The following is a 14,437-nucleotide window of genomic DNA, read 5'->3' on the forward strand; positions in this document are numbered from 1 at the left end:
AATACATAGTCACTGCACTAAAACAATTGGTCGACATTGACTCATTTCATCAGGTAGCACGTGATCAAGGACTGATGGCCATCAAGGTACACTAACGACGTTAGCTAAACAACAAGGATCCAGGAACGGAGAGAACGCCAATAGGCAGGTTTCCACAAGCCAACGTGGCACAGGAGAGCTCGCTCCTCTCCGCCAAGGGATTTGGAAGACAGCTACACGGCCCACCGGCTGCATGAGATCCCTTCTTCTGCCCTATCAAAAGGAAGGATAGAGGGCTCCCTTCGGCAGTGCGTACACTAAATTGGAAGCGATGCAGAGAAGTTTAGCGCATGGACCCTGAGCAAGGGTGATACGCAAATTCGTGAAGCGTGCCGTAGTTTTTCATAAATGAGGAGATTAAAATGCTGTTTATAAAAAAGAAGGAGAAAAAAGAAAAAGAAAGGTGATGGAATACAATGTGGAAATTATCAAACAATACCAGTAAAACTGTGCTGAAGGTAATTTTTCAAATGGTTGCGTGATACTCAGAGATTTTCCAGAAATTCTAGTTAGATTCCAAAAAGGACCTGCAGTGATAGAGCTGATTAAAAGCAGAGAAGAGCAGATTGATGCTTACCTGTATTTTTTTAAGCTTTAAAATAATTTTAATTAAAAATTTAGAAATAATTAAAAAGATTATATAACAAAATCTTTAGCATATTGCCATGAGAAAACTTTGTACCTTTAAGTATATGTATATATATATATTTCTATGTTATTGGGGCTCATACAACTCTTATCACAATCCACATATACATCAATTGTGTAAAGCACACTTATACATTCGTTGTCCTCATCATTCTCAAAAGTATCACTTTCCGCTTGGGCTCCTGGAATCAGCTCCTCATTTTGCTTCCCCTCCCCTCCCTGCCCGATCCCCCTTTTCTCATGAACCCTTGATAATTTATAAATTATTATTTTATCATATCTTACACTTCCCAGCGTCTCCCGTCACCCGCTTTTCTGTTATGCTTTCCAGTATTTTATTGACTATGCATTGGCATTCAACTACAGGGATCATAACAAACTATGGATAACATCGCAAACGATGGAAACTTCCGAACACTTCATCGTGCTCACACAGACAGAAGAAGGAGATCCCATGTGGTTTACAATCAGGAAAGATATTCTGAAACGGCATACATTAAAACCAGGAGAGGTGTGCATCAGGATCATATCATGGCATCATACTTATTAAATATGTGTACTGACTGATAAGCAACATCATGATAAACAAGGAAAACTTTGACGTTGGCAAGGATTCCATTTTAAGTGGATACATAATCAACACCCATGGGAGCAGCAGTGAAGAAATCAAAGATCGTATTTCACTGGGAAGACCTATTTAGAGTCATGAGATCAAATACATCACCTTGAGCACTGAGGTGCACCTAACTTGAGTCACGGAATCTTCAATTGCCTTATGTGCCTGTGGGAGCTGGATCCTGAGTGAGGAAGACTGAAGAAGAATGGATGCATTCACACGGTGGTGTTGGACAGAGTCTATTGGAATCCCAGGGAACGCACAGTGCTGCAACAGTACATTCAAGCACAGGAACAACCGTGAGGATGGCACAGGGCTGGGTGGGCAGTGTTCTGCTCTGTTGTGCACAGGGTTGCTATGGGTCAGAACTGACTCAATGACACCTAGCGACCACAACGTGGATTCCTAGGAGAACAAATTAACCTGCCTTTGAAGGAGTACAGATGCGTAGAAGCAGAGAATCGCAGATTGATGTTTACCTGTATTTTATTGACTGCAATGGCATTCCACTCTGTGGGTCATATCCCTTAGGAGGGGAAGATGGTGAGGCTTTGTCTCACATACTTTTCATCAGGAAGGTCAGTGGAAAAGAGGACTCAAGGGAATGGATTAACTCACTGACTGAAACAATGGGGGCTCAAGCACAGCAGGGTCACGAGGATGGTATGAGACTAGGCCATGTTTTGTTCTGCTGCATAGAGGGTTGTGGCAAACCCCTCCGCGGTGCCTAACGCCACCACCACTTTCATCTCCATGGTTTATTGGGAACTGAAACAATCGAGTCTGCTAGTCTTAATGCTTAGCTTCCCTTCTAGCTTATTAGCTCAGTGAAAGCAAAAATGTAACTGAATGCTCACCACCACGTACCGAGTGATGTCTGCAGACTGTTACACAGTACCTGCTCAATGCACATTTGTTGGATGAGTAAATGGAAGGAAAGTCGATCTGAGTGTAACAAGGGAACTCCTATCTCTTTACAGTGCTCTGTCTGTGCACCATCATCCTGCAAGTCCCATCTGCTGATGGGTCAGGATTAAAAATAAGAAGCAGTACCTACAGTGGCTAGAGTCAGAGTGAGGCCTTTGATCTTTGCTTACTCAGAAGGAAGGTGGGCCCTGAAGAGGCAAACCATTGTCAGAAAACTTCTTTGTTCGAGACACAGAGAGGTGTGTGTTATTTCTGAACGAGAGGAAAGAGGCAGGCAGTCCAGAGTGCAGCCAAGGTCCTTGGACTGTGGTGTGTGTGACCTCTAGGGCCGCCCACTCATCAGTGTAATGGACACAGCTCAACGCATGCTCCCTGTGAGTGGGGTTCCTGTGAACGGATAAGGATTGTTCAGGATTGACTTAATGCAGTCTCCTCGGTGGCCCTGAACTTTGTAAAAAACCCCAAGGGAGAGTTTTAGGTCTTCCCAGGTTGTGGGATTGGCTGAGGTCCAAGGCAATTACAGCTACATCTCCAAGGTGAAGAGGGACACAGCCGACATGTGTGTTACATTTATGATCCCACTGTTCCAGGAAGATGCAAGAACAAGTTATGCTGGCGCTGAGTGAGCGCCTCTGAGGGGCACCATGTGCAGTGCACTACAGCCTTCTCCTCTGGCAGGGGCCGGTCCCCTGGGAAGGTCAGGCTCCTCTCCTCTCCTGTCCTCTCTCCAATCTCAGAAGTGCTTCCTTTCCTGGGGCACTCCAGAGAGATGTGTGTGTCCAGGGACTCCCTTCTGTCTCCTACTACCTTTTCTGCATGCAGTGGGGACAGACCCGCGAGGAGCAGGATATTGGAGTGGGCAGCAGGAGACCCACACTGAGACCAGGACCAGGTGAAGCCCAGGGCTTCTCCCAGCCTATCAAGTCATCTCATTCCAGGAACGGGTTGTCAGGTCTTGGAGATGAATCAGAAAAAGGCCCTTGAGGAAATCAGGAACCCAGACATTTGAGGAGAGTTTGAACGCAGCCTGGCTAAATCCAAGTGGAGTTTTGCTGGATACCTTCATGTGTAGGCACTTCCTTGCCTGACAAGGAAGTGAAATAACTCACATCTGGTGCCCTGGAGTTTTGGTCCTTGGAGCACGTGCCCCTGGGGATACAAGAGCTGCTCAACGTGCAGTCGTTCAGGTTAACCGGCTGACGGACGGGAAGGACAAGCATCTCTCTCTCTCCCTTCCCCGTATTTATTTCCTTTGAGGATCAATACGTCTCTCCTCTTCCCTTCTCTTTGCTCTTACATCTTTCTCTCTCTCTTTCCTTTGGATTAGGTGCCAGAGTGTGGAGCTGAAGAGGCGGGCAAGACAGACAGATGTTGGTGGGATCGATTAGCAGTAAGCAGCTGCTCATAGCTCAGTTCTCTCATCCCAGTGGAAGGGATGCGAGGATGACTTGGGTTCCAGTATTTGGGGGTAGGAGTTTTTTCAAACATAACAAAGTGTTGAGATGTTTGTGATCGAGTATACTTTGTGACTACAGAATCCATTTTCCTAGCACAGACGTGAGATAAACACTGAGACTTCAATGCCCCCAGGATGCCAGCACCTGTGCTGGGCATCTAAGCTCATCGTAGCTAAAGGCTGAGGGCTACCGGAGGCAGTGGGATCAACCCTCCTATGGCAGCTCCAAGGTGGACAACAGAAGAAAAGGTGTCAAGCTGATTCCAGGAACCCAAGTGGAAGGCGAATTTTGGGAATGACAAGAGCAACGAATGTATAAAGGTGCTTTACTCAATTGATGTATGTATGGATTGTGATAAGAGTTGTATGAGCCCCAATAAAAAGATTTATTAAAATTAAAAAAAGAAGAAAAGGTGAGAGTTCTGTGCTTACAAGCAATTGACATTTTGGGAGCCAATAGCAGGGCCGGGTTATTCAAAACAGGAGGAAGACTTGGTGGTGTGGTGGGGATTGTTGACTGTACTACAGACGGCCAGAAGAATGAACAAATCATTTTGGAAGAGGTACAGCTGGATTGCCCCTTGGAAGGTAGAAAGGTGTCACTGCTCTCCCATACTTTGGATGTATGAGAAGGCGCCCCCAAAACCCTGGAGGTTTGTTTTCCTCCTAAATTAAGTATTTACATTTTGTACAAAACACACTTATCACCTTCAAAGTGCTCTCCATTATACTTAATACATTTGTCAAATCTGCAACGACTCCATTCTTGGAAACATTTTTTAAGCTCATCTGTTTGGATGGCTGAAAGCACCTCCCTCGTTTTTTTTTCTTCACCTCTTCTACTTCATCAAATCACTGTCCTTCATTCAAGGAAACAAAAAGTCACAAAGAGTGAGGTCAGGTGAGTAAGGTGTGTGGGGCAAGAGAGGCATGCTGATTTTTGCCCAAAACTGGTGCGTGAGCAGGTACATTGTCAAAGGTGGCAAAACCAGTCCCCCATTTGCCACAAATCAGGCCTTTTTTTTGTTGCACACTGTTACACAAACTTTTCAGAACCTCTAAATAGAAAGCTTGATTGACAGTCTGACCTGGTGGGATGAACTCCAAATGCACAGTCAACATTTGCATCCATTCGGGAAGTTGATGGATGTTCAGAACGAGGTTTGTCATCAATTGACATTTCACCTTTTTTTGAAATGAGAAAACCACTCATACACTTGAATTTTTCCCATAGTGCTGTCTTGTAAGCTGTGTTCAACATGACAACAGTTTCTGTGGCATTTTTCCTGAGTGGGAAACAAAATTTCACAGCCATATGCTGTTCTTTTAAATCAGCCATCACAAAAAACAAGTGAGGGAAACTGCTTTCAAGGAAATAGTTCACTGTAACCACAGAGAACCTTCCCAGGAGAGGCCACTGGATGCACGAACTCAGAGCAAGTTGCTGGATGCTTGCCTAGCAGGAAAAAAAAATGTATACCAGAAAACTCCACCAAGCAGAGATTGTTTTTCAATTTTTTTTTGGGGGGAGGGTTCTCCCGAGTATTATAAGGAGAGACCAGTCTCAGAAGAAGACCATCAAGCTTGGTAAAAGTAGAGTTATCACAAAAGATGGAGGCCTTTAATAAGATGTACTGACACAGTGGCTGCAGCAATGGGCTCACATATAGCCATAGCCGTTGTGAGGATGGATGGCACGGGACAGTGTCCTGCTGTAGGGATGGTCAATACGAGTGGGGACTGACTTCATGGTACGTAACAAGTGTGTGAAGCGTGCTCTTAGGCTTATCCTTTCTCTTCTTATTTGTAGATCCTTCATTCTTCTTTCATGATCTCTTTCAGTGCTTCAAGTACCTTTCTTCACCTCATTGAAAAAAACAGTTTTATAAATATAATCATTCTGAGGACTTAAAAAATATTAAAAATTCCATATGATTTGCATTAGAAAAGAAAACTGGTGTCAGGTGGTTATAAGCCGATCTGTATTGGTGATATTTTAGACATTGATGAAAGGCAACCTCAGGCTTCTAAGTCTGTAAGTGACTGCTGACCATTCGAAGGGAGGCTGTAATACAGTTTCAAAACGCCAGCGGGACTTTTAGAACAGGAGAAAGACTGGTGGGGGGGCAAACACTGACATCTCCCTACCCCTTTAATCACAGTACTCTTTCTTCCCTTTCATATATCGAGATTCCACTAGCCAAAAGCGTTTTTGTTTTTAAAGTACATGGAAAGTTCATGTATTTGGGCATTGTTTAGCTCACATTAAGGCAAACCATCTTGGTCCCTCTGTTTTTGCAAGATGTGTGTGTTAGTCTGAGTAGACTAGAAAAAAATTCATAGAGACTCATGTGAATAAGAAATAGATTTATATACAAGAGCAGTTGAATATTGAGAAAACATCCCAGCCCAGATCAGGTCTTAAGTCCAATATGAGCCCAAATGTCCGATACCAATCTATAAAGTCCTCACAAAACACATGCAATGATGCCGAATGCAGGAAGATCACAGGCCAGTGGGCTGGAAGTCTTGTGGATCCAGAGCCGTTGCAAGCATTTCAGCACTAGTAATGGTCTCTACGTGGCTTCTCTGGATCCAGAGGTCTGGTTGCATCAGGACAGGTCCACGTGGCTTCTCTAGCTCCTAGAGCATAGCGCCATGTGTCTTGTCAGTACAGCATCATCTCAGGTAGTGAGCAGAGAGAGAAGTGTCTTCTGTCTCCAAGGAAGAAATACAGGAGCTCCCAGAATTCTCAGGAACAAGCCATGCCCACACAGAGACCTCATTGGTTATATCTTGATTGACAGGCCAGACTCCACCCCTTTCCTCCTCAATCTTCTCAAATCCCAAATTGATACCACAATGTTCCAGCAACCCACAGGTGTCCTTTAATATCCATTTGGACCACACGTGGCGGAATGTGCTGTAGCCCCCTAAGTTTTGTTCTTTAAAAGGAAAGTTGCTCTCCTTCTGTTCACTGGTTCTCATGAATGGGTTTTAAAGACCTAATTCCCAGACTCTTGCAGTATTGGACCATGGGCAGGACGCAGGCAGGTGAGGCAGAGGACAAAGTGCTCCTCTTAGGCTCTGCTTGGTGGGTAGATGCTGGCAGGGGCTTCGAAAGCCTGCACTCCTCCTGCAACTGAGGTGGATGGAGGAGAGGGATGGGTCTGGGCACGCCTCAAACCCTTCTCCACGTGTTTCCTCTCACTCCTGCCTGCACCTGCTGAGCCCTGCTGTTGCTGGTGCCTATTCCTCCAGCCTCCAATCGCGCAGGTAGCAGCAGCAATGGTCACAGGGACAGCAGGAGATGGGTTCTAAGAAGGTTTTTTACTATGGTGTTTGCATCATGTCTGATCACAGAAGGCCCTTATTTGAAGAATATATGGTGGATGTTAAGAAACACATACCTCTATATGTTTCCCACTAATTCAGGGAGTTGTTTCTCTCCACCAAGAATCTATGGTGGAGAAATAGGGACATACGTAAGATACATTATTTCCCTCCTATTTTATTTTCAGCTATTCTGATGGGTGAAAGATTAGCTTTTTGTTTTGCTCTTTGTCTTTTAAGAGCTGAGAATCAGGATCTTCATGACTCAAATACGCTAGCAAACATTTGGAATGAAAAGTCAGAACTTCCAGTTTATTTCCGTTGATTTATTGGCTGCCCTTCTTCTTATTTATTTATTTTTTGCCGTTGGGTGAACAGAGGAGGCTATCAGGATGTACGTTATTTGCATTCTTGTGATTGAGGCAGAAGCACACACTTGAATGTGAAGAAAGAAAAAGAACAAGGTGACTGATGCTAGGGGAATATATATGGGAAAAAGTAGGTTGCAATGTTCTGCAATTGCAAAAATGTACTAATAATCCTTGCTCATGAGTGTCGCTTTAGACTTTCAGATGCATTCTTTCATTGGAGCCCCATTAAGCACGCTGGCAAGTGCGCACTCTGGTCTTGCAATCTCCAGCCCAAAGATGAGTCGCAGACTCCACAGAAGCTCAGGGATTCTACCAGGCCTGGAGGCAGTTCATGAGATGGGGTCAGGGACTCTAGCCCCTGAATTGTGAGGCTCTTGTTCTAAAGGAAGAGGCCTGGTGCCTGGTGGGTTAGATTTGTGAGTTCAAAACCACCAGATACTTTGCGGCAAAAACCGAGACTTTCTCCTCTCAGCAACAGTTACAGTCTCTGAAACTCACAGGGGGCAGTTCTACCCTGTCCTATAGGATCCCTATGATTCCACATCCACTCAATGGCAATTTTTTTGGTTTGTTTTTGTTCTATAGGACGAGACAGAAAAACAAAAACAAACAAAACTCACGGCAACCCCTCATGCTGCATAATTTGAAGAATGAAATGGTCAATTCTCTCTTTTGTGGTATATTTGATGAATTTGACCCATTATGGTCGCCTGGCAATCTATTGTCAGTACCACCCATAGTATGGATAGTAAGTTGTACACAGGCCGGACAAGAACAACGGAAATGTGAGATTGGAAGAATTAAAAGAATTTATTAACAAAAAAAGAACCTGCGCAGGGACCAGCTGCCTGAAAGAAAGAGGGTGCTTGGCTGGATGGCCCCGTTTGCTTCCAGACTTAGGTTTTAATGTTTTGTTTTTTTAATCAAACAATTGAGCTGCGCAGCTGTGCAAGCAAGCTGATACAGAAGCAGATCTTGTGGTTAGGTGGTTAAGCACAACTTCCTGGTGCAGGGTGGTCTGTTGCCAGTTCTAAGAATAAGGAGCTGTTTTGGTTTTTCTGAGAATGTTATAAGGCCTGTGGTTGTACCTAGGGTCTGGTGCAGAATGTTTGGTTAATACAAAATGGCTTTACTTAGGCTATTATATTGTGGATTTTTATATACATATCTATTTAAATAGCGAGTCATAAAGAAAATTCCTGAAGGCCTCAAAAATGACTTTCAACCTTACTTTTACCTCGTTTCTCAAAAACACGTGCCAGTCTTAGCTTTCCTCATCTCTTTGTGAGCAACAAGTCCCAGGAAACAAATCGTGAATACCACCATCAATTCCTTAAAAAAAAAAAAAATCTCCAGAGAAGTATTTGAATCTCAAAATGCTCTTCAAATCATAATAGCTAATCATTCAGCCACCCACTCATTTCCTGGAGTCAAGACACTCTGCGAGTCAACACAAGTGCACGGGTGAGCTGGGAGGCCCTGCTGCCTGGGGTGGGTGGACAAGCTCTCAGCTTACCCCAGGAAGAATGGATTTATTTGGGCATGTTTCTGGGGTGTGCTTTTCTTTCTTATAGTTTCTTTGTCGCCGACACCCCCACAACACGCGCGCGCGCACACACACACACACATTCTCTTTAAAGTTACAGATGCAGGTTGGGTACATTTAAAGCAGATGACGGTAGGCTGGCGGGTTGAGGAAGGAGGTACAGTAATTTTTACTAGTGTGGGCCGCTGAAAATAAATCAGGCACCGACACTTGGTAGCTCAAGGGGAAGCACCACAGTAGAGCCCCGGCTCTAAGCCTGGGGTCTTTGTTTTTGCGTCCTTTATACAGTGGCCCACGGGGCAGCAAGCTGTCTGGGTGGCGGCAGTTCCCACTTCCCAGATTTGGCCTAGGGCAATTGGATCCAGAGTGGAGGAAAACACTGGACTTCCAAAAGCAGAGAGAGAGAGAGAGAGAGAGAGAGAGAGAGAGAGAGAGAGAGAGAGAGAGAGAGAGAGAGAGAGAGAGAGAGAGAGAGAGAGAGAGAGAGAGAGAGAGAGCAAGGAGAGTTTGTTTCAGGGTTGGCCTGGGGGAACGTAAAACCAGAAAAGGGGGCGCCCAGGGAAGGGGCGACCTAGGAGGGCTTACAAGAAGCAAGGGGAGCCCGAAGTGAGAGAGGAAGGAGGATCTGGAGGCTGTGCAGGAGGCGATGGGCGCTGGCAGGATGCAATCGGGGCGCCCCAGATGCCCGGGAGGTGTCGGGGTGGCAGGGAGCACCGGCCCGCAGGGCGTCCGTGAGATCCCGCCCGGGCCCCCCGGCCCAAGGCGGTGGGTGGGGCTTCGGCGCGCCGAGCGGCCGGCGGGCGCGGGGTCAAGGAGGGGGAAGAGGAGGAGCAGGCATGAATGTGTCTGTGTGAGGACCGGGAGGGGCGAAGGGAAAGCGCGCGTGGCTCGGGCGCCACCGGGCTCCCCTCTCCCCGCGCCGCGCGGGTGGGTGGGTGCTCGCCGCCGCCGGCATCGCAGCTGGGACCCGCTCCGGGCGGGGGGCCGGGGGCGGGGCCGGGGGGGGGCGCGCGCGGGGCCGCGGCGCGGCCTGGCAGGAGCTCGGAAGCAAAAGTAAGGCGAGCAGCCCTCCCAAGTTTTCCCAACTTCGCCCCCTGCGGCGGCCGGCGGCGAGCGGCGCGGCCCCGGGGAGGTGGCGAGGGGCCCGAAGAAAAGGGACGGGGCGGGGCGGGGGGGAAGGAGTGCGAGGCGCTGGGAGAGTCCGGCCACATCTGTTAAAACTTGGGGGAGGAGGAGCGCGCGCCGGAGGAGCAGGAGGAGGAGGAGCAGGAGGAGGAGGGAGCCCGAAGGAGGGCCACGCCGTGCGCGCGGGGACAACCCCCCCGCCCTGTGAGTAGCGTCGGCGGCGGCAGGGGTCCGAGGGCGAGGGTGGGGCGTGGGGTGGACGCCCCACCTGGCGGGGCGCTTGCAGGCCGGGATGGGACCTTTTGGAGGGACGGTCGCGTGGCTGCCGAGAAGGGACCGGAGTTAAGGTTTGCTTTCTTTCTCTGGCCCCCCCACCCCTCCCTCCCGCGCGGCGGACCCAAATCAGAACTGTCACTCAGGGCCTGTGAGTCAGGACGGATCGGGTTTCAGGGTCCCTGCAGCCGCTGCCGGAGCGGCACGAGCGGGCGGGAGTGGGCAGGGGACCCGCGGCCGGCGCGCCCGCGCACACCGGCCCTCCCGCACCCTCGCCGGCCCGCTCGCCGCGGCTCGCCCCGCGCCGCCCGCCCGCCCCTCGCAGCGCCCAGCCCCGCAGCATGCGCGCCGCGGGCGCCCCCCGCCCCCGGGCCGGCTTCTCGCCGTAGCGCGAGCCGCCCGCCACCGCGGGGAGCCCGGAGCCGCCCGCCGCGCCCCCGCCGCGGGTCTATGGGAAGTTCGGGGACTTGACAGCCGCCGCCGCCGCCGCCGCAGGTACGTCCCGCCCGAAGTTCTTTGTTTCGCGCGCCCGGCGCTCGGCGGTCCGCTCGCTCGGCCGCGCCGGGGCCCGGGGCCCGAGAGGTGGGCGCCCGCCGCGGGAAGCCGGCGGCGGCCCGGAAAATGGCTGTCCGCAAAGCCCCCGGATTTCGCGAGAAACACCTGGAGGTGTGGGCGCCAGCCTTTCAGTCGCTTCCTCCTCCCGGACGGTCCCTTTCCAAGTGTTTCCGCGGCCATCCGCAGACGGAGGGCAGAAGCTCGCGTCTCGGAAGCGGTCGCACCAAGTTTGCCATCGCGGCGAGGGCGCCCCGCGCCTCTTCTGCACGCCCCCCTCCCCTCCTCCAGCAAAGGTTGAAAAAGAACTCGATTGCACCCCAGAGCTCCCGGCCGCGACCTGCGTGCTCTGGCAGGGGCTCCCTGGGGCGCCGGGCGGGCGCGCGGGCCGGGGCTGCGGGACTTTGCGCGGGGCGCGGGGGTGCGGGGGGTGAGCGGATGGGGAGAGGCGCGCCTCCGGCGTGGTAGAGGAAAAGTGAAAGTTGTACCCTCTGTGCATGATTTGGGATTCTCTTGAGTTCTCTTCCGAGTGTGGACCCAAGATTAAAAAAAAACAACAACCCAGCAGGAAAAGCGTTCGAAACTGCGGGGAACCGGAGTTGGGAGTGTGGGGTTTGGGGGCCACCATGGGCCCCGAAACAGCCATCTAAGAGGCCGCTTTTCCAGAGGGCAGAGTGGAGTATGAATCAATTGCGGGGCAACAGTTACTTTCTTGAGTTGCGGCCGGCAAATGGGCGGAGGAGGTGGAGAGCGAGTCAATATTTACCCCAAACTTGGGAGAGAGTGTGAACCGACTTCTGAGCAGCTTGCCGGATGCTGGAGCTCCACTCCTCATCCCGGCTGTTGAGCTTTCCCAGAACCTGGTGCTCACGTTCACCTCCACCTGGAAGACAGCTTCTGCCCGGAGGCCGGCTCCCAGGCTTCCCTGGGTGACCCCGCGTGGAGAGAGAGGACTAAGACTGCATCCTACCCGGCGGCTCCGCCTAGTCCCCAACTTCGCATCCCTGGTTTGGAGTGCAAGTAGATTCTGGCCTTGGGTACCCTGTGCATGGCTCTCTGCCAGTTTCTATGTACATATATTTATGTAAAACATTTTCTCCCAGCTCTTTGCCAGCTGTTCCGCATTTTCCAGCTGCCACTTCGGTTTGAAATGATGGACTGTCCGCATCTCCAAGTAAAAGAACCTTCAGCCGGCGGTGGGGGTGGGGGTGGGGGACTGGAGGGCAGGCTGTTGTGCAAATACATGGGCAGTGCCATTACCAAAGTGGTGTTACCAGTTGCCCAAACACCGACCCCCTGCTCACTTTTTTCAAAGTTCACAAGCATTAGGTCTTTCTCCCCCCTGTTGCAATTTTGTACGGAAGTTGGATGAGAGCGTTTTTTTTTTGTTTTTTTTTTTCAGATCCCTGAAATAGGTGTCTGGTGGAAATACATTCACTTTTTAAGAGTTTCAGCTTGAGTGAGTTGGGCATGGCTAGTGGTGGGCCATCAGAAATGATCTCATTTAAGTCTGTTTAAGGAAAGCACGATCGATCTTGCCCATGTTACGCTTCTGATGTTGTTTGATGTCTTAGTGTACTATACACAGAAATCTTTTAAAAAATTGCTCACAGTATTCATTTGGAGTGTAATTGCTCTGTAATTTGAATAGGCGCCTTATTGATTGATTTCTGTAATTATTTCATTTAGGTTTTAAATTAAAAATTAATAATAGTCTGACAGTTTCTTAATTACATGTGTCAAGATTATTTTGAAGGAGGAAAATGCCATGTTTTAAAATATCGAAATAACCTCAGAATCTCTTCATTTTTCTAAAGCAGAAGCGTATATGTATTTCATTTCATGGGGCGCTACATTACAGCAGTGGTGACTGGTTTTAACAATGTAAACTGTATGAAGTAGCTAAAGAATTTGTTTATGTTAGGAAATATTAGTCTTAACAACCTGGTATACAAATACTTTAGGCCAGTTAGGCTGTAGCCCCACCTAAAACAAACATGAAATGGCATTTAAATTAGTTGTGATAGCACACTTCTAGAGAAAAGAGAGTTTATTTTCTACTAAAAGCTATTTAATTAAAAAGTCCCGCCTAGGGGGAAATCTTTACCTTGTATATAATTCTAAAAGTCAGCCCAGGGAAGCTATGGTTGAAGATGCGTGAATGAGTCCAATGTGAAAGGTGTCTAGTGAAATTTCACACACGCAGAAACATTTTCTAAAGGTATCAGTGGTAGTGTTTATGGTTAATAGGTGGGCAGATCCAACTCAGATACTTAAAAACCAATCCCAGGTTCCTTTTGACATCTTTTTTGCTTAATCAAATCCGCTACAAACATATTTTTGTGGTCTATCTAATTTGCAAAGACCCACAGACAAAAATGAGAAAATTCAGTACTGATGAAAAATGGCTCTGTTGAGTTCTTTCATTACTTATTTAATGAAGGAATTGTTAATTTATCAAATTGATGCCCAAATCTCAAAGTTGAGCTTTCCTTTGTTTCTGGGCCAGTTAAGTTGCCTTAATTACCTGCATGCTGGAAGGGTTTCAGACTTCCTCTGTGCTTAGCCACTTAGGTCACTGTTTTCCTTCTAGGTAAGGTATCCTGCCCCCTGAGATAGCGCCCCACCCCCTCCTCCTTTTGAGCATAGGGTTTGGGAGCTCATGAAAGGAAACAATTTAATGATCATTGTTGCAGGTACTCAGTTATATGAAGACAGCAATGTACTGAAGGAAAGCGAATCAGTGAGTCATGAAATCCTCAAGAAAACCTTAGTAATGGAATGTTAATACTTCTAGACTATAGTAGATTATCTTAAAAGTCAGACTTTTCTTCTTTATGCAATTGTTATAAATCCCCAGCTAAGGAATTCTTTGAAGGAGGTTTTCATTTTGCTGGCATTCATATTGTGTAGTCAGTCGGATTTGTTTTGTAAGATGCAAGAAATTTTCTGCCAACTTATATCAGGAGAGGCAATTAAACTGCTGAAGTGACTATAGAGGAAGGCCATGTGTTTATATAAATGTATTTGTTAAACAAAAGGTTCCCCTCTCCTAGTGACTTGAGGTTAGCTTTTCATTAAAGGCTAGTGGAAGATACCAGGCCGCCACTTCACTTCACGTTGTCATTTTCCTGGATGAGAATGGGTTTGTCTGAGTTTCAAAGCGAATAAAGGGAGACAGAATAAACAGCAACAGGGCAGGGGTACTGCAAAGTTTCTCAAGTACTTTCAGTGTATTTTTCATCTTTACTTTTATTTGATGGGCCTGTGAAATAGAGCTGTAGACTGGAGAAGACTTTAAATGAAATTTCACACTTTGATGATTTTTTTAAACTTTGATATATTGACAGCAAAAGGAGCTGCAAAGCTTTTATATAACTTGAGCAGTAAGGCCAAGCAGCAGTCAAACGTCTCTATGCATTTGTGTTTAACTGCAGAAGAAAAACATGTCCATGGCCAGCAGAGGTTCTTATCAACCCCCTAATCCCAGATCCCAGCAAACCTTGAGGGCATGCCTCAGATCTTGCTGAAATCACTGTAGACTCTCACAG

General features: G+C 48.1%; 1 protein-coding gene and 1 non-coding gene across 3 annotated transcripts in view; both read left to right on the forward strand.

The window, feature by feature from the left end:
* Nucleotides 1-274: 274 nt before the first annotated feature.
* On the forward strand, nucleotides 275-381 carry LOC142457508 (U6 spliceosomal RNA). Its single transcript, XR_012786234.1, has one exon. It is a non-coding gene; the product is annotated as a U6 spliceosomal RNA (small nuclear RNA).
* A 9,857-nt stretch (nucleotides 382-10,238) lies between these two features.
* Nucleotides 10,239-14,437, forward strand: part of GLI3 (GLI family zinc finger 3) — a 335,268-nt gene continuing 331,069 nt past the window's right edge. For both annotated transcript variants that reach the window (XM_075558170.1, XM_075558171.1), the window contains exon 1: nucleotides 10,239-10,408. The gene's annotated coding sequence lies outside the window, so the exon portion shown is untranslated. The remainder of the gene's footprint in view (nucleotides 10,409-14,437) is intronic.

This window comes from Tenrec ecaudatus, chromosome 9 (assembly GCF_050624435.1).
Source record: "Tenrec ecaudatus isolate mTenEca1 chromosome 9, mTenEca1.hap1, whole genome shotgun sequence".
Taxonomy (NCBI): domain Eukaryota; kingdom Metazoa; phylum Chordata; class Mammalia; order Afrosoricida; family Tenrecidae; genus Tenrec; species Tenrec ecaudatus.